Source organism: Typopeltis vanoorti, chromosome 6, assembly GCF_054136105.1.
Source record: "Typopeltis vanoorti isolate ZY-2024b chromosome 6, IOZ_Tvanoo_1.0, whole genome shotgun sequence".
Lineage (NCBI taxonomy): Eukaryota > Metazoa > Arthropoda > Arachnida > Uropygi > Thelyphonidae > Typopeltis > Typopeltis vanoorti.
In genome coordinates, this window is record NC_143554.1 from 146,876,981 (window position 1) to 146,896,341 (window position 19,361).

The window sequence follows — 19,361 nt, forward strand, 5'->3', positions numbered from 1 at the left end:
TTCCTGTACCATCTTTACTGCCTAACAACAAACCATTGCTACCTAGAAACCTTCAACCTATATTCGTAGGAAGTATTCCACATACACACCTGTCACCATCTTAGTCACTCACCACCGAATCCTTTCTACGAAATCCTGGTCTACAAGAAACCTGTACGAAGTAGTCAAGATGGGGTTGAATCATAGCCTAATAAAGAAACTTCACTATCATTAATTTTTAATCTGTTTTTCAACATCTAATGTTGAGCTATTGCATTTTACTAATTTTTGTCATTATATTCTCTGAATTTCAACACTTTGTCTACCATCATACCCAAGTCCCTATCTTCATCCATTTCCTGCAAACCAATACATCAATATGATACATCATATGCAAACTTTTCAATCCAAAGTGATAATGTTGAATTTCACAATGAAATTGACAATAATTTTCCTTTGCCCACACTGCGAAGCTACTTAAATCATCCTGCAGGATATTCACATTATCTTTATTAACCATTGCTCTATCCAGTTTTGAATTATCAGCAGACAACTGAATATAAACAAATAATGAATTTTTTATACCTTCGAGCGGATGATTTGTTTATACCGGGTACTAATGACTAAATAGGGTTAGGGTAAATGACACAGGAAACGTTGTCACTGCCAGCTGTTCCCCAGTGAAATTCCATACATTCCATACTCATAACATCACTGGTCGGACATTATGAACAAAAGAGGGATAGTGTAAATGTTGGAGGTGTCATGCAGGCACCGTGATGTCATTGACGAGACTACGAACCCGATCACGATAAGATAAGGATTTGTGCCGTAATTGATCGGACACTTTAAACCAAATAGGAGTAGGGTAAATGGGAGAAGTGAGTTCAGTGTCATGGGTGCATGTTATCTACATATAATAAATGATGTAATCTGTTAGGTGTAAATAAGTGACGTCATTGAGTTGAAGTGAAAAAGGAAGTTATTGTAGCAGGGAGGTGCGACTTCGTGTGTGTTCTGTGGTGGCAGACTTGTGTGAGTGCCTTGTTTTTGTTTGTTTTCAGTGATGGCTTATGGGTAATGGTTTTGGTATGGAATTATGGTTGATGGTTAAAGATAAGATAGTCTGGAAAGTTAGGAATTTTGCAGGGTGACACAGTCATTGACATCACGTCATCTGTTTTGGTTTGGAATTGTGGGTGAGGGTTAGAGATAAGATAGAGTACGTAAGCCTTGGAATATCCCTGGGGAACACATGTGTCAGTGACTTCACGTTTTGTCTTTGGTTCGATTGTGAAAGTGTTGGAAAATATTTGTCTATGGGTGGCAGCACGAATTTTTCAATACAGTATAAGTGTGTGGTATTTCGTTCCTGTTATTGAACATGAGAATTTTTAGTTTAGAATGAAGAGATGCCATCAGCACATAGACATATTCTTAACAATTATTTACAGGCTATCTTTGGTGCCACCCCCAAGCATACACACTTTTTTCCATATACATAACTCATCCGAATATTTTGATTTGGATCAAATTTTAAGATCTTAAAGTTCAGTACTTTTTTCTAATTAAATGTTATCTTTATTACAAGGTTTTTTGACTATGGGAATTTTTAGTTTAGAATGAAGAGCATTTAGACATATTCTTAACAATTATTTACAAACTATCACTGGTGTCGCCCCCACCACGCCAAGCGCACACACTTTTTTTCCGTTGCCAAAACCACCTTATAACCATACATTAGTAACTTAGACATGAAAATTCGCTAATGTAGCCAGAAGTCTTTAATGAACCCTATAATTAATCTTGTGAAAAACTATTCAGTATTAGAATTACGCTTACCAAAACATACAAGCAGTGGTCATTTGAAATTACAAATACCATATAAAGTAACTGCACTCAACAAATATTGTAAATATTAACTATATGATGAGCCAAAGGCTTCTATTCGGCGACATAACTTGTTGAAAAATTAAGGGATATAACATCCCATATTGTTTCTTAGCCGAATAAGAAACTATGTAGTTTCTATATTCGGCATGAAACAAAGAGTTTCATGCCGAATATAGAAACTATATAAAGTTCGGCGATTCCAAGCGTAAGCAAATACCTGGATAGTGTTACTACTGACCCTTTAAGGAGTGAACACTGAGGCAGCTCGTGTATAAGGTGGAGCAAGCTCCGATCACTATTCTTGATATTTACCCATAATGTGAACTTAACTCCTAAGAGCTGTATTTGTTCAACATTATGAGAGAAGGTCACTACCCACACCGGTTTCGACCTTTTTTGAGGTCTCATCAGTGAGTAGGAAGACCTAGTTAATACCAAGTTTGTAGCGAACAGAACTTACATTCCTTATATGAGTATTACCAAGAAGTGTCCTAATAAGTTATTAACTATATGATGAGCCAAAGGCTTCTATTCGGCGACATTGTAAATATTGTCTGTTTTGGATACATATGATAAAAAAAAATCTCAACTGATGTTAACATTTCCAAATGACCACTGCTACGCTTAAGCTACACAAAAGAAAGATTAACTTGCTTGCTCTCCAGAATGGCTTATCTTGGAACTAATGAACTTCTGAATGCAAATAGATATTCCAAAATACTTGACTTATAACTATATATTCACAGTACAACACACAAGACGATTTGCTGGGTGAAAGAACAAATTGCAATAAATAAACTGAGAAATGTACTCGATTATTGTTCCTTATAGGTTTCTGTCCAAAGTGACATCATAGTGCTCAAGTGGAAACGAGTTTTTGTTGCGAGTATTTGTGATTTCCTGTGTTTAGAATTGTGGGTGATGATTAGAATATGGAATTCTGACAAGTGTAATTTTTTTTTTTTTTTTTTACTTTATGGGATACACTAAACTGTACAGTACAGCAACACACACACACAAAACATTTAACTTATATTCTCTCCAGAATGGCTTATTTTGGAACTAACAAAATTCTGTCTGCATATAGAACTCCCAAACTAGTTGTAGGTAGAATGGATAGTGAAAAACCATAATTGAATATAAAGAAAGAATTATCAGCAATGGAACAATGGATAACATATGTTATTCAAGAAGCACAGTGCTCACTGGTTATACGAGGTCAAGTTTGTGTTTGAAAAATGCAAAACATAATAAGGATGAAGAATATAGAAAACCACAATTACAGACGAAAAAAATGAAATTTCGGAAATGACTAGCATTCAGAAATGATGAAGAATCAACTTTATTTCCTAAAGAAATTTGTATTTGAGATGGAATTATTGTAAGACATACTATGACAAAACCACCTTGTAAGTGGAATCAATCACCAAAAACCTTAAAAAGAATTCTTGGTTAATTAAATAAAATCACCAACTGAAATGGGACATTGGTTCTCTTTCACTGGAAAAACTAAAAGATTGGATAATACATTTAACATGCAAATATCAATTATTGCTTGCCAAAAGGTAGAGAAAAATCGATAATATCGAAATTATTAGGCAGACCTGTTCTTGATTTAAACAATATTGGTTGTCCAAAACGTGAAGATAGTGTGTATTTACTCATGTTACTGGAAACATAACTAAAGATTTTGCACTTATATCAATGCTCAAAAATATATGTACTGGTTTAAAAATTAAATAAAAAGTATGCATTAATTTTACTACAGTATATATTTCTGGGATGGGTATAAAGATGAATAAGCTTTGGCCCGATGACGTCCCAGAGTAGGATTACATCATTTCAAGGTCACATCCAGAAGTATGCGAAAAGTTACCCATGAGTCATCTGCCTGAATGTTAAAATTTAGTAGGAAACTGACAGGTTAAACAATCCTATAAGGGACAAGACTTGAGTGCATTTTCAGTTTACTGCAATTGGTCATTCAGCCTAGGTCGTCTTGTGTTTGTGTGTGTGTCTAGTAAAGTAATATAATGGGTGAAGTACAAAACCCGATGAAATTTTCTTTCTTCCGGAAAATAGCAACAAGACAGAACACTCCACAAAGCTCTAAAAGGATAAAAACCAATTGGTATTTTGGAAGATACATCCATTGTGATGTGGTTAAGCACTTGGGAAAAAATGCACAAAAGGTGTCTGGACCGATATCCTTGGTTATTTGCAACGGAGAGTAGATTATGAAATTGACAACGGAGACTGTAATATTTTCAAATACCAAAGATGGTGAACTAACTGTGAATGAACCAGGATATGGTGCAAGTAAAGTTTTCTCTGTCAGCTGATGAGCGATTTTCACCAAAATTGTATGACATTCATTTACTATTTTTGGAAACTGAATTGCCAGATATCAGAATTATGAGTTGCATGATAGCAACTCATCTCAGCTCTCAAAGGTTAGTTCATAAATGGCCCAAAATAAAGAAACTTTATTGAACATTATACAAGGCCGTTTGTGTATATTTGGTGGGAAAGAATACACGAAATCTTTAACCTGCATTGTGTAGCTTGCAGACTAACACCCAGGGCCAGTCCAAGAGTATATGATGCCCCTAGGCAAAGGAAATTTAGCTGCCCTTATAGATTGTCTCTCTCTATATATTTTGCCATACTCAAACAAGCACACGTACACCTACACATGTGGACATTTTTAAAAGTAATATCATTATAAACATTAAAGAAATTTATTAATCAAAACCAATACATTTGTATACATATGTGATTACTCTTAATATCTGTATAGCAAGAAAATTTTCATATCTTAAATATAAAAATTAATCTTTCAGGCTTTTTCTTTGGAAAAGTTTCGAATTAATTCATATATATTGATTATAGATGCAATTTCATGTTCTATAGATATTATTGCTAGACCAGTGAGTCCTTCCTGAGCCATCGTAGAGTGAGTGTAAGTTTTAATTTCGAGAAACTCCTTTCTGAACTTGCTTCCGATACTGGCAATGTCGAAAAAATTCTCACAGCAATGAACACATTTCAAACAATATTTTCTGAATTATTTTTGCACATGTATGGCAGGATATGTAGAAAGTATTTTCTGGAATTCGCCTTGCTGTTATTTGTAATTCACTACATAAATATGTTGCGTCAACATCTCTAGAATTATCATGTGTTAAATAATTTTCAAATATCACATTTTTAAGTAGTTTTGCTGAGTAATTTTTTTAAATTCATATATATTTAAAAGGAAAAACTAACCTTTTTGTTAATTGTAAACATGAGCTTGAATTTTCATTGACATATGCAATTGCGGTATCAATAATTGAAAAATAAAACTCTGCCTTAAATTTTTGTTTAAAATCTATTATGAATTCATCCTCTGTTTCATACACAAATTATTTCTTTATTTTTTTATAAGTATTACTGTTTCTTGTTCAAAATTTGGCATTACACCTAAACCCTCAGCGATTTTTTCAGCATCTGTTAACATCTTTTCAATTTCATCCTCATTTCGGATTTTCATTAAGAAAACATTATGAAATTATAGGTATTATTTCTGGGAAAATTCCCATGCTACTCCTCTTAAACACTATTATTATTATTATGACGGCTATTATAGCCTGTTTTTGTTTAGGAGTGTCCCTTAATTTTAATACATTGGCTTTTTTACTCAAAATAATACATATATTTTAGGGCATTATAGGAGAATTTAAGCTATTATAGCAGAATAATGAGGAAGAAAAATTTTGTACATACCTTGTTTTTGATACTAGGATGTCAAAAAGTTTCATGTTTCGGCAGTATGGCTGTTTTTAAAAGGCGGGGAGGGGAAGTGGTTGGGAGTGGCAGGGAAGAATAACTTGAAAAACACAGGTTTATTTAAATGATATATATATAAATATATACATATATTATTATGTTTAAGGGCACTTTATTGGGGGGAAAGGGTTTTCTATGGGAAAACTGGGGCAGGGGAGAAAGTTAACGAGGTGTGATCAGTTTTTGGCCGTTGACCATCATCAGAACATTTTCAGAATGAGCGCAGGGCTATGTCATGACTGCATGTTGTATATGCTATAAAAGGGCATTTGTTGTCGTAAATTTGCCAGAGGCGTGGACTGATTTGTAAGTTGTCGATCATCCAAGATTCAGAAATTAGGTACGGTCAGTGGATGTTAGCTACGGTGATGGTAATCGAGTTTTCATCGCATTTTATGGCAATTGTTTCGATATTCTAAGCATTGTTTTGTTGTCTTGTTTGTCTATTATTAGCCTTGTCGATTTGTGGGATGTGTTTCAGTTCAAGGGCACGAGCTGCTATTTCTGTCTTTTCTATGTTCCGTATTTTATTTTATTTTTTGATGTTGTGATGTTTTTTTGTGTTTAGATGTTCCAGAATGGGGAAGTTGCAGTCTCGGAAGTGCTCTTGTAGTCTAGTCGCGTAGTTTATTAGATGTGTGGGATAGTTACGATTTTTAAAAATCTGTGTTAAATACTTTAATTCTGTACAAAGGTAATTACTGTTGGTTGAGAATTTGTAAGCATTGATAAATTGCGATAGGATGACTGATTTTTTAACGGAATATGGGTGGAATGAATTGAAACGGAGGTAGTCTCCGATATCTGTGGGTTTGTGGAATATCTTCATTGCTATTTTGTTGTTGGTTCTGATTAATGTCAAGTTTAAGAAATTGATGGATTTGTTCGGTTTCCAAGGTGAATTTTCGTCTGTTGCTATAATCGTTGAGGGATGTTTGTAAAGCAGCGATGTGTGTGGGTTTACCAAAGCATAGAATATCATCCACGTATTTGCCATAAAAGGTGATGCCGGGAGGGGGGGTGGGGGAGGAGTGATTCTATGTGTGCCAGGATATTTCTGATAGTTGTCCAGTGATATTTTGGCCCATAGGGAGACCCAAAATTTGAATATATATGGAGTTGTTGAACTTAAAGAAGTTGGCAGCTGGGAGCTGTATGTATTGTGAGTTTTATCAAGTTAATGATGTCATTTGGTGTTAATTTTGGTTAATATAGGGTGTGGTCCTTTGTGAGTAGTGTGTGTATGATGTCGAATGTTCAGGGGATATCCACGTTAGTGTATAATGAAGTTGCATCCAGTGAGGTGAGTATGTCATCTCGGGATGAAGTAATGTTATTTATTTTCTGGAATAGGTCGTCCGTATTTTTAATCATAGTGTTAGATGTAAGTAATGGTTTGATGAATTTGGCAATAAATTTTCATAGAGGGGCTGTGGTGGTGTTCTTATAAGAGACTATGGGTTGTATCGAATAACCGTCTTTGTAGGTTTTGATGTTCCCGAGCATATAAGGGGTGCGTGTAGTGTGTGTGTGTGGGGGGGGGGGGGGAGTTCTGTTTTTCGTTGTGGTTTTGTCTATTTTGTTTTGGCTTTTTAAAGGTGTGTAGGGTGCTGTTGATTTGTTTTATGAGGTCCGGGGTGCGATCATTATGGATATTTTGATAGGTGTGTTGGTCGTTTGAGACGGCCGTTATGTTCTTGTGGTAATCGGTTTTGTTGATGATGACTACAGTGTCTCCTTTGTAACATCTAAACACAAAAATACATCGCAACATCAAAAAGAAAAAATAATATACAGAACACAGGAAAGACAGAAATAGCAGCTCACGTCCTTGAAATGAAACACATCCCACAAATCGACAAGGCCATAATAATAGACAAAGAAAATAACGAAACAATGCTTAGAATATCCAGAACAATTGCCATAAAATGCGATGAAAACACAATGAACGTCCACCGACCGTACCTAATTTCTGATTGTTGGATGATCCACAATTTACAAATCAGGCCACGCCTCCGGAAAATTAGCGACAACAAATGCCCTTTTTTGGCAGGTACAACATGCGGTCATGAAAACATTCATGCGGTCATCAGAACATTCCTAAAATGTTCTGATGACGGTCGTACCCTGTTAACTTTCTCCCCTGCCCCAGTTTTCCCATAGAAAACCCTTCCCCCCTCAAAAAAAAGCCCTTAAACATAATAATGTATGTATATATTTATATTATTTAAATAAACCCGGGTTTTTCAAGTTATTCTTCCCTGCGAAACCCCCCCCCCACACACACACACACCTTTTAAAAAGAGCCATACTGTAGAAACATGGAACTTGAAGACATCCTAGTACCAAAAACAAGGCATGTACAAAATTTTTCTTCCTGATTATTCTGCTATAAAAGCCTTCAAAATTCTCCTATAATGTCCCTCTTTTCTCCTATATATATATTTTTTTTTTTAAGTGAAAAAGCCAATGTATTAAAATTAAGGGACACTCTTAAACAAAAATAGGCTAATATGGCCGTAATAATACTAAGTGTTTAAGAGGAGTAGCATAGGAATCTTCCCAGAAATAATATCTATAATTTATATTGTGTTTTGTAACCATACAACCTTTCATCCCTTGGCTGTCTACTAAAACCATCCCCCCTTTCACCCCCTCTATCGCAAAAAACGCATTAAAATAAGATCGTTTTAACACACACTCCAAACACCAGGCTATGTCATGGACTCACGTCATATATTCAACGAATGTATAAATTTCACAAAAGAATCCTACCAGAGAACCATCCTAACATACACCCCGCAAAAAACACATGACATTCCTTAAGAATTGCCTACATCACAATGTCACGCCAAACTTTGTTACGGTACGCGGAAACCACTCCATTCCCGATAATAAAAAAATTTGCAACCGGGCATCACGCGCACTCATAAAAGAGGCCATACATGACAGAATCAGAAAGAAAAATCAAGCATATTCATATATCTAGAATATAAAACGTAGAATAATAACCTTAATGACCCCAAAGGAGTGGGAGTTTTTCTCTGAAATTACCCAAACACACATCAACAACTACGCGCATTTAATTGAAGTCAGACACGCAAAAAAATGGAATGCCTTAACAGGCACCGAATACACAATACATACAGCTCCCAATCCTTCAGCCATCACCGCCTCACGGCCCACACATGACATCTCCATCATAAATCTGTCACATCACACGCTCACACCCGACGTAATCACCATTCTAAACAAAGGACTTAACTTTGCTATATCCCCAAAACACGTACCGAAAAAAAACATCATTATCGAAGTCCAAGCGAAACTTGAAAATGACCCAAACAGAGTACTATATTCCAAAAAATAAACAACATTACAAATAGCAAAGTAATAGTGAAACCCAACATTACCCCCAACTTACAAAAAGCCCTATTATCCTTAAAAAGAAAAAAAAACCCAGATATTATGATCACAAAAGCAGACAAAGGAGACACTAGTCATCATCAACAAAACCGATTACCACGACAAAATAACGGCCATCATAAACGACCAACACACCTACCAAAAAATACATAATGATCCCACCTCCGTCATAAAACAAATGAACACCATCCTACACACTTTAAAAACAGGAGTGAGTCCTAAAAGAAATAGTGCCAAGGCTCTACCTTGGAAACAGAAATCCAGAGCACGAAGTGTGGCATTATTATTATTATTATTATTGCGACGGCTATATGGCAGAGAGATTGCCTTGTTTTCTGAAACGAAAATGACAAGAGCAGCAAGCTGTATTTTTTGACCGAAAGCTGGAAGTGCATTATAAGTCTCATTATTATAATTTATTATAATGAATTTAAAAGTTCGATAGTTTTAAAAAAGTACCAGGGCGTTGCCCTGCCGCGCCCTGGCCGACTACACCCCTGCTTAAAAAGCCAAAACAAAATAGACAAAACCACAATGAAAAACACACACTCCCTCACTACATGCACCCCTTATATGTTCGGAAACATCAAAACCCACAAAGACGGTTATTCGATATGGCCCAAAAAAATGGAATGCCTCAACAGGCACCGAATACACAATACACATAGCTCCCAATCCTTCACACATCACCGCCTCACGGCCCACACATGACAACTCCATAAATCTGTCACATCACACGCTCACACCCGACGAGTCTCCTATTAGAATACCACCACAGCACTTCTATGAAAATTTGTTGCCAAACTCAAACCATTACTTACAACGTTTAACACTATGATTAAAAATACGGACGACCTATTCCAGAAAATAAATAACATTACTTCATCCCGAGATGACATACTCACCTCACTGGATGCAACTTCATTATACACTAACGTGGATATCCCCTGAACATTCGACATCATACACACACTACTCACAAAGGACCACACCCTATATTAACCAAAATTAACACCAAATGACATCATTAACTTGATAAAACTCACAATATCTGCCAACTTCTTTAAGTTCAACAACTCCATATATATTCAAATTTTTGGTCTCCCTATGGGCCAAAATATCAGTGGACAACTATCAGAAATATCCTGGCACACATAGAATCACTACGACTCCACCCCTCCCTCCCCCGGCATCATCTTTAATGGCACATACGTTGATGATATTCTATGCATTGGTAATCTCACACATCACCCCTTTCCAAACATCCCTCAACGATTATAGCAACAGACTAAAATTCACCATGGAAACAGAACAGAACAAATCCATCAATTTCTTAAACCTGACATTAATCAGAACCAATAACAAAATAGCTACGAAGATATTCCACAAACCCACAGATATCGGAAACTACCTCCGTTTCAATTCATACCACCCATATTCCGTTAAAAAATCAGTCATCCTATCACAATTTATCAATGCTTACAAATTCTCAACCAAGTAATTACCTTCGTACGGAATTAAAGTATTTAACACAAATTTTTAAAAATCGCAACTATCCCACACATCTAATAAATTACGCGAGCAGTACGGCAACATCCCGTCATAACAACAATACAACCAAAACTGACTTCCCTACACGTATGGTCATCGAATTGCCACAGATCCAAAACAAATACAAAGCCTACAAATACATTTTCAAACACACAGACTATAAGCTAGTATTCACCACGGACCAAAAATGAGCAACTCTCCTAAAACCCACTAAATCTCTCACACACAAAGAAATATTCGAATAAACACAATGTGGTCTACAAATTTCCTTGTCAAAAAGACTGTGACATCACCTATACTAGCTCTACCATTAGGTTTTTATGGACTAGACTACAAGAGCACTTCCGACACTGCAACATCCCTATTCCGGAACACCTAAACGCACAAAAAAAAAAAAAAAAAAAAAAAAAAAATCGTAACATCAAAAAAATAAAAATAAATAAAAATAAATAAATAAAATACAGAACACAGGTTTGCGCCTGAAATTATCATCAGGACTGGGGTAAGGTGGTTCAACACCCGGGAAACTCCTTGCAAAGGTGGGGCAATCTACCAATACTCCTATCTCAGTATCTCCCATAATGCAAAACATCTCCTTGCGGATATGTATAATGTTATGCATTAAGGGTTGTACCACCCTACCCCAGTCCTGAAGATACTTTCAGGCGCAAACTTTGTTTGCTCACACTTGGATAAAGGATTAAACTAAATTTATTATAGTCTAACCAAGTGAAAAATAAACTTTCAACACAGAAAAGACAGAAATAGCAGCTCATGCCCTTGAAGTGAAACACATCCCACAAATCGACAAGGCCATAATAATAGACAAACAAGACATCAAAACAATGCTTAGAATATTCGAACCAATTGCCATAAATTGCGATGAAAACTCGATTTCCATCACCGTACCTAATTTCTGTATGTTGGATGATCCACAACTTACAAATCAGTCCACGCCTCTGGCAAATTAGCGACAACAAAAGCCCTTTTTTGGCAGATACAACATGCAGTCATGACATAGCACTACACTCATTCCGAAAATGTTCTGATGACGGGCAGACGACCAAAACGGATCACACCCCGTTAACGTTCTCCCCTGCACCAGTTTTCCCATAGGAAACCCTTCCGCTTCCCCTCCCAAAAAGCACCCTTAAACATAATAATCTATGTATATATATATATATATATATATATTATTTAAATAAACCAGAGTTTTTCAAGTTAGTCTTCTCTGCGATAAAAACATCCCTCACGTGCCCTTCCCCTTTTAAAAACAGCTTTACTGCAGAAATATGGAACTTGAAGGCATCGTAGTATCAAAAACAAGGTATGTACAAAATTTTTCTTCCTCATTATTCTACTATAATAGCCTTCAAAATTCTCCTATAATTCCCTAATATATATATATATGTATATATTATTTAGTAAAAAAGCCAATGTATTAAAATTAAGGGACCCTCCTAAACAAAAAACAGGCTATAATAGTAGCCGTAATAATAATAATTATTATTATGAAATTAATAAGGTTTAAATGATATGAAATGAATAGCCAGGTATTACTTACAGAAATACTGCTCTTTAGAGAACATGGGGTATTTTGGCCACAAACGTTCAACCACTGTAAGAATGCTAGATAAACCAGTACCAAAACTATTAGCCGTCGGACTCAACTGCCACCTACAAAAAAGCTTGAACGAACTAATCTGAAATCAGTAGAAGAATGTCGGAGTGGGGATGATGATAAGTAAAGGGAGTGAAGTGAAAGACCAATCACGTCTTATTTCATGAATACTACCAATCAGAGTCCTAACCACTGCAATTGTATGAAAATTCCCATTGCATTCTTATACTGATTTCGAATAAACTGAACTGTATTATCAAGACGACTCTGTGAGAAATCATGAAATAATTCCCAACTTCTCAGCCCTCAGAGAGTTGCAAAAACAGGGCTTAATCTAAAATTCAACAGAATTAAGTCTATAGGGACTGAAGATAAGAAGTGAGAACAGTCAATTAGTTGTGAACACTGATTGTTAGTTTGAGGGATACCCTGGAACTTCCCCACTCATCTTGGGACAGATGCCAGAAGGAAGAAAAATCTCTGCATTTGAGGTTAAGAGCAGGGCAGTGGAAGAAATAGAGAAAGGCAAAAATAATTTGCCTCATCATTGAGCACCAGGACGGCTTGTCTTATTTCAGTTTCTTATTATTAATCAAGGTTTTGCTAATTTTTTTCGAAGATTGTAATTTTTCCCCGACCTATGTAGCAAAATCTTGCACCCCGAGGTCTTAGCACGCCTAGGCAATTGCCTAAGTTCGCCTAATGATAAAACCGGCCATGCTAACACCGTATCAGATGTATGGAGTGTACTTCCTATGGTCTCCGATCTAAAGAATCTTTTGATTGACCAGCTATTTTGATGTACTATAACCAAAAAGACAGTGGATAAGGAACATTTTTATTATAGAATTCATTGGAAATATTAGACGGTAAACTAAATCTTGTGAAATATTTCTAGGTAATTACATGTTTGAATTATTCTCTGTGAATATACTTGTAAATAATATTTCATTTAATTGAAATCGGTTTTTGTAAACTTAAATGAACACATTTTTGTGTCATTGATGTCTCAATACAAAACAACACTATCTAATTTTGAAAGTCACAAGCAATTTACGAACACCTTTTTTCGCTCCGTTATTCTGCTTACAATTAGAAAAAAGTAATGAACTTTTAAGACCTTAAAAATGACCTAATATATATATATATGTGTAGAAAGTATTTTTACCTTGGGTAAATATAAATACTTATAAGCTCTGTTTTACTAAAATCTTGGTATTTCTAGCCTGGCTCCTACTGATGAGACCTCAATAAAGGTCGAAACCGGTCTGGGTAGTGGCCCCTTGCCTTTAATACAAAGAAGCATACATCTCCTCCAGGAGATGTGCTTTGCATTAAAGGTAAATATTAAGATTAGTGATAAGAGCTTATTCTACTTTTAACATGAGTTGCCCTGGTCTTGCACCAGTTGAAGGGTCAGTTAGACTTGCAAAACTTGCAGGCGCAAACTTGACTTGTTTGTCTGTTTGCTTACTTGGGAAATGGAGTAAAACCAGTATATATATATATAAGGATGCTTTGAAAAGTTCTCGCCCTCGACCATAGATGGCCTATCGGCACGATTTTTTTTCTGTGTTCGTACATCTGTCTTAAGCATGATGTGAAATTGCAAGTCATTCTATCAAGTAGTTTCTTTTATACAGCCGTCTAAAGCAAAAGTGTTGTCTGTATCCCTTGAAATGGATAAAATTGAGTATCATGTGGTTATAAAATTCTTTGTAAAAGAAGGCTTGATGCCAAAACAAATTCATTCGAAGTTCATAAAAGTTTATGGACACTCATCTCCTTCTTTTCCAACAATTAAGATATGTTCAGCCGAGTTTAAACGTGGCCATACCAGCCTTGTAGATGATCCACGTGAAGGATGTCCAAAATGTAAAAACACCAGAAATCATTGATCAAGTGCACGATATGGTATTGAATGACCAGCAAGTCAAAGTGTGTGAAACTGCTGAGACTATAGGCATTTCAAAAGAAGGCGTAGAATATATTTTGCGTGAATAATTGCAAATGAAAAAGGTTTGCACAATGTGGGTGCCGCACTTGCTCACAACAGATCAAAAATGCACTAGCATGAAAATCTGTGAACAGTGCTTGGAGAATTTTATCAAGAATAAAACTGATTTTGTGCATCGATTTATTACTATGGATGAGACTTGGATTCATCATTACACACCAGTATCCAAACAGCAGCTGGTTGTTCAGCACCAAAGAAGACAAAGTCGTTTCCATCAGCAGGAAAAGTCATGGCATCGGTGTTTTGGGATGCTAAAGGCATTTTGTTGATTATCTTGGGAAAATTAAGGGATCTGCCATCTGAATTGTTGGAACATCCACCCTATTCCCCAGATTTGGCACCCTCTGACTTCTGTCTCTTCCCAAAACTAAAATTCTTCCTCGCTGGTCAGCTTTTTCCTTCGAATCAAGGGGTAGGGTGACACCACTGATATCCAGTTATTAATTATTTTAGAAAATGTATACTGCTACCTATAGACAAGAAAATATGAATTTGAAAAACAAAATCACTTCTGGCACCAACTCTTAACTCTAAATTAAAAATTCCCATATTCAAAATTAGGAATGAAATACCACATGCTTAAATTATTGGAAAGGAAAACTCGTGCTGCCACCTATAGACATATTCTCCCATAATTCCACACTCGAGCAAAAGATTCCCACACATGACCAAATATCCTCACCCAGAATTCCACACTCAAAACAAAGACACAACTTTGCGTAGTAGACAAATGCAGCCTACATGGAAATTCCAAGGATTTCATACTCTAAACATAAGCCAGAATTCCACATTCGAATCAAAGACACAACATGACCTAATAGACGGATGAGGCCCCGAGGGAAATTCCAAGGATTCCATACTCTAAACATCAGCCAGAATTCCATACTCAAATCATTATCCATAATGCACCACCACATTCTAACAAAAAGAGTGCGCTCACAGAACTCATGCATCCAGGTGACATATGACGTTACCAATGTCACTACAATGACATCAAGAAACTACATCTCAAAAATGACATCATTTATATACTTCAGATGAGATAAAAGACATCACAGTGATGAGTGTGTCATCACATCCCTCCATTTGGTTCTTAGTGAGTGGAAGATCTTAGCTTGCATGGAAAATTTCTTTTCATACTCCGATTTAGATTACAGCGCAATACTCGTTACTTTTCTATCTATGCTTTATATATATGATAACCTTATCCCTCACTCTTGTTCTCACGATATTCTTTCCACATCATCTTCTGCTTGTGGATCTCTTGCTTAATAAGGTTGAACATCCATTTCACTGCCAAACTATTAATATTTATTCTTTAAACACTAGGGATACATTCAGGTACATGTCGCGCAAGAATTAAATAAATCCTCTTCTTTCTCATCATGAGATTTCTCTTCTACTCAGTCAATGTTTGGAAAATTAAAGTGATAATGATCACTTGTTTGGTACCTATAAGGTTAAATTGGAGATTCATTTCTTTGTCCTCTGCAACCGAGCAACCAAGTCTGTCGCAACACCAATATATTTCATTCTGTTAGCCGCTGTCTGGCGCAATTTGAGAGCATTTTGTTACTTAAAAAAATAATAATAAAATTTTCTTGTTCGCCATGAAGAGCAACGATCAAATATTCACCTGCAGAAACAATCATTTTTTAATCATTCTGACTGTTTTTGACAAACTAACCACACCAAAACGCCATCTACGAGCAACTTCATTTTGAAATCAAAAGTGAACAGTTCTCTGAACGACTGTTAGATTGCAAACTTATCATCCTCAATTGATGTTAGCAGTGCAAATACACTTAAACGTAATTGAAACCAGAAGTGAAAATAATAAAGAGATACACCTGGAGCATCAGGCGAACGATGCTACTAAGCAAACTTCTGATATGTTCTAGTTTTATTCAAAAGGTAGCGTACTAAAAAAATGCATACAGATAGGTCGATAGTTGGACACATCATACATTTTTTTCTATTACTGTGGGCTCTTTCGAGAGTTAAGACTCAAATCATACAAACATGTCACGGGTCTAGATAATTTGACTGAACATAGCACATATGGTGATATCGCATCTGTCTGCACCGGCGAATGATTATCCAGATTGTGTAACAGCACTGGACTAACAAAGTGGACTACGTTGATGGATGCTAGTGAAATGTGCACTCATTAATTGAAGAATGGCATCTTCTGACAGAAGAGTACCAACTGTATTTAGTAAGGCTGCAGTATAATAACACAACGATCAAAATATTTTCGGTGGCTTTAGACTGCACTGAGCAGCCAATTTCTTTCTAAACACCCACTTAGCTTACCGTAAAATAGTTCTAAATTTTCTGTCCTGCACATTACATTACTTATTTTTCATAACTGCTACATCCGTATCACAATTACAGCTATCGGCACACACTAGCTGAACTTATGCACATATTCTCAACCTTTTTTTGCAAGATAATCTACTCTCCCCAACTCTGTGCATTAAGTCTGAATTCAAGAAGTACTTTATTCGTAATTGTAAATAATTATCTCACATAATAAGATCTAATGGATGACATAAATATAAATAATTATTATGATATTATTTCATTATAATAGTAAATGAAATAAATTATGTTACTACAAAGTGTAACAGTAAATAATATATAAATAAAATATTTTATTTATATATAATTTTATAACAAATAAAATTTTATTTTATATACTGTAACTGCATGTGATTGGCGAGGCACAGGCAGTCCCCCCCCCCCCTATCCTCGGGGAATGCGTTCCAAGACTCGGATAGTAGCTAACCCCATATATACCAGGGTGGTCAGAAAAGTTCTCGGCCTAACAATGAAAAAACGAATTTATAATTTCAAAATTATTTTTCAGCAGTCTCCCTTAAGACTCATACATTTATTCCAGCGATGCTTCTGCGCCACTTCCCCGTCCCTGTAGTGGTTCTCAGTAAGATCTGCAAAATACTCCTTTACAACTTGCAATCATCTCTTGATTCGAAGAAAAACGCTGACCAGCGAATAAGAGTTTTAGTTTTGGGAAGAGACAGAAGTCAGAGAGAGAAAAATTTGGAGAATAGGGTGAATGTTCCAACAATTCATAGTGCAGATCCCTTAATTTTTCAGGTGCATTGTCCTGATGAAAGATAATTTTCTTGTTCTGAAAACCGGGCCTTTTTCACGAATTTTTCAGTCTTGTCTAGTTAAAAGATCGGAATATTTCCCGGTTGTTGTTTTCAAGATAATTAATAAACAAAATGCCTTTAGCATCCCAAAACATTCCATGACCTTCCCTACTGATGGAATAGTTTTTCTTCTTTGGCCCTGAACAACCGCCTTCTGTCCACTGTTTGGATTCTGGTGTGTAATGTCGAATCCCAGTCTCACCCATAGTAATAAATCGACGCAGAAAATCAGTTATTCTTGTTAAAAAGCCCCAAGCACTGTTCAGAGATTTCATGCGAGTGCGTTTTTGATCTGCTTTGAGCAAGCGTGGCACCCATCTGGCGCAATGCTTTTTTATTTGCAATTCTTCATTCAAAATATATCCCCCGCGTTCTTTTGAATTGCCTATAGTCTCAGCAATTTCAGGCACTTTGACCCACCAGTCTTCCAATACCATATCGTGCACTTGATCAATGATTTCTGATGTTGTTACACTTTTTGGACGTGAATCATCTGCAAGGCTGGTTAGGCCCACGTTTAAACTCGGCAGCTCATTTCCTAATTCTCGAAAGCGAAGGAGAAGAGTGCCCAAACACTTGTATGAACTTCGGATGAATTTTTTTGGGGTTAAAGCTTCTTTTACAAAGAATTTTATAACAGTATGATAAACAATTTTAACCAATTCAAAGGATACAGGCGAAACCTTTGCTTCACACAGCAATATAAAACAAAGTACTTGATAGAATGACTTGCAATTTCACATGAATGCTTATAAGAGATATACCAACTTAGAAAAAAAAAAATCTTGCGGATAATGTTGCCATCTATGGTCGAAGCCAAGAACTTTTCAGATCAGCCATATTACTTTAAGAGTGTGGCATTGTGTCAGTAAATAAGTACTCAAACCTAAATAAATAAATGAACATTTATGTAAATACTCATGTCAGCTTTGATTATTATTAAAAATTCCAGATATTTTAACAAAGAACAAAGCTAAAACTCTCCCCCTCTCTCTCATTAAATGATTGGCTGTTCCCCCCTTTATCACAAAGCAATGCATGCTTACTTTATTCGAGATGCATATTTAACATTTTAAACAGTTTTCTTTTATTTTAAAAAAATAAATATAATTTTTATATTCTGTACAAAGACATGTTTGTAATATGGACCTGAATAAACACATATTTTCAAAACACTCACTTTTGTTGGCAAAGTAATTAATCGTCCCACAATTCAATGAGCGAATGCTAATTTGAAAACTAAGCTAAAGAATTATCCCCGTGACTCGCTAGACACACCCAGTGCTGTAGCAAACTTATTCTCTTCCTCAAATGTTAGTAGCGCTTCTACACGTATACGTAATTTCAAAAGTACCTATATCCAAAGATCCAAAGAACGGCCTTTATACATCGTCATGTACCAAAACCAAACAAACCAAGATGCAAGTGTGATAATCCTGAAACTAACGTGCCACAACAGTTGTGATTAGCGCCATGTATAAGCAAACGTCATTTCGAAAGTATGTCCAATGAACGCCTTGTATAAGTAAACGTCATTTCGAAACCAAAACCTAACCTATCAGTAAAACACGTGCTGAATCTGAAACGAATATAATGACTCTAAATAAGAAGAAAAGCCAAACGTAAGACTCTAAATATTTAGAACGTTAGAATATGACCTTAACACAGTGGTTCTCAAATTTGAAAACAATAAAACCGAGGGGGGGGGGCAAGCAGTGTTTTCTCTTGTCAGGTGGGGTTCAGAGGTAAAAAGTTTGAGAACCATTGTCTTAATCTATATCTTTTTTTCAAAAAATCTCAAGCATATCTAATATGTCTAAATAGCTTTTTGCTCTTTCATTAATTTCCTAAATTAGCTTATCGC

General features: G+C 35.9%; 1 protein-coding gene across 1 annotated transcript in view; it reads right to left on the reverse strand.

Moving 5' to 3' along the window:
* Positions 1 to 18,941, reverse strand: part of LOC150106049 (BTB/POZ domain-containing protein 6-like) — a 35,289-nt gene extending 16,348 nt beyond the window's left edge. The window contains exon 1 of the mRNA XM_090393792.1: positions 18,678 to 18,941. The gene's annotated coding sequence lies outside the window, so the exon portion shown is untranslated. The remainder of the gene's footprint in view (positions 1 to 18,677) is intronic.
* Between the last annotated feature and the right edge of the window lie 420 nt (positions 18,942 to 19,361).